This window comes from Borostomias antarcticus (genome assembly GCF_949987555.1).
Source record: "Borostomias antarcticus genome assembly, contig: scaffold_71, whole genome shotgun sequence".
Lineage (NCBI taxonomy): Eukaryota > Metazoa > Chordata > Actinopteri > Stomiiformes > Stomiidae > Borostomias > Borostomias antarcticus.
Window position 1 is genome coordinate 262501 of NW_028175841.1, and position 2500 is coordinate 265000.

The following is a 2500-nucleotide window of genomic DNA, read 5'->3' on the forward strand; positions in this document are numbered from 1 at the left end:
GATGTCACAATCTGGCTGCTGTGTAGGAACATTTTCATTGGCTGCTGTGTAGGAACATCCTCAATGGCTGCTGTGTAGGAATATCTTCATGTGCAGGAACATCTTCATCGTCCAGGAAGGGTATAAAAGGGGGCCGCGCCGCCCTGAGAGTCACTAGATAGATAGATAGAGATAGAGACATATAGATAGATAGATAGATAGATAGATAGATAGATAGATAGATAGATAGATAGAGAGAGAGATAGATAGATAGATAGATAGATAGATAGATAGATAGATAGATAGATAGATAGATAGATAGATAGATAGATAGATAGATAGACACAGCAGCCAATGAGACTGTTCCTACACAGCAGCCAATGAAGATGTTCCTACACAGCAGCCATTGAGGATGTTCCTACACAGCAGCCAATGAAAATGTTCTTACACAGCAGCCAGATTGTGACATCACAGGGATGCTCTGTGATGTCACAATCTGGCTGCTGTGTAGGAACATCTTCATGTGCAGGAACATCTTCATCGTCCAGGAAGGGTATAAAAGGGGGCCGCGCCGCCCTGAGAGTCACTAGATAGATAGATAGAGATAGAGACATATAGATAGATAGATAGATAGATAGATAGATAGATAGATAGATAGATAGATAGATAGATAGATAGATAGATAGATAGATAGATAGATAGATGGATAGATAGATAGATAGATAGATAGATAGATAGATAGATAGATAGATAGATAGATAGATAGATAGATAGATAGATTGATAGACACAGCAGCCAATGAGACTGTTCCTACACAGCAGCCAATGAAGATGTTCTTACACAGCAGCCATTGAGGATGTTCCTACACAGCAGCCAATGAAAATGTTCCTACACAGCAGCCAGATTGTGACATCACAGAGCATCCCTGTGATGTCACAATCTGGCTGCTGTGTAAGAACATTTTCATTGGCTGCTGTGTAGGAACATCCTCAATGGCTGCTGTGTAGGAACATCTTCATGTGCAGGAACATCTTCATCGTCCAGGAAGGGTATAAAAGGGGGCCGCGCCGCCCTGAGAGTCACTAGATAGATAGATAGAGATAGAGACATAGAGATAGATAGATAGATAGATAGATAGATAGATAGATAGATAGATAGATAGATAGATAGATAGATAGATAGATAGATAGATAGATAGATAGATAGATAGATAGATAGATAGATAGATAGACACAGCAGCCAATGAGACTGTTCCTACACAGCAGCCAATGAAGATGTTCCAACACAGCAGCCATTGAGGATGTTCCTACACAGCAGCCAATGAAAATGTTCTTACACAGCAGCCAGATTGTGACATCACAGGGATGCTCTGTGATGTCACAATCTGGCTGCTGTGTAGGAACATCTTCATGTGCAGGAACATCTTCATCGTCCAGGAAGGGTATAAAAGGGGGCCGCGCCGCCCTGAGAGTCACTAGATAGATAGATAGAGATAGAGACATATAGATAGATAGATAGATAGATAGATAGATAGATAGATAGATAGATAGATAGATAGATAGATAGATAGATAGATAGATAGATAGATAGATAGATAGATAGATAGATAGATAGATAGATAGATAGATTGATAGACACAGCAGCCAATGAGACTGTTCCTACACAGCAGCCAATGAAGATGTTCTTACACAGCAGCCATTGAGGATGTTCCTACACAGCAGCCAATGAAAATGTTCTTACACAGCAGCCAGATTGTGACATCACAGGGATGCTCTGTGATGTCACAATCTGGCTGCTGTGTAGGAACATTTTCATTGGCTGCTGTGTAGGAACATCCTCAATGGCTGCTGTGTAGGAATATCTTCATGTGCAGGAACATCTTCATCGTCCAGGAAGGGTATAAAAGGGGGCCGCGCCGCCCTGAGAGTCACTAGATAGATAGATAGAGATAGAGACATATAGATAGATAGATAGATAGATAGATAGATAGATAGATAGATAGATAGATAGATAGATAGATAGATAGATAGATAGATAGATAGATAGATAGATAGATAGACACAGCAGCCAATGAGACTGTTCCTACACAGCAGCCAATGAAGATGTTCCTACACAGCAGCCATTGAGGATGTTCCTACACAGCAGCCAATGAAAATGTTCTTACACAGCAGCCAGATTGTGACATCACAGGGATGCTCTGTGATGTCACAATCTGGCTGCTGTGTAGGAACATTTTCATTGGCTGCTGTGTAGGAACATCCTCAATGGCTGCTGTGTAGGAACATCTTCATGTGCAGGAACATCTTCATCGTCCAGGAAGGGTATAAAAGGGGGCCGCGCCGCCCTGAGAGTCACTAGATAGATAGATAGAGATAGAGACATATAGATAGATAGATAGATAGATAGATAGATAGATAGATAGATAGATAGATAGATAGATAGATAGATAGATAGATAGACACAGCAGCCAATGAGACTGTTCCTACACAGCAGCCAATGAAGATATTCCTACACAGCAGCC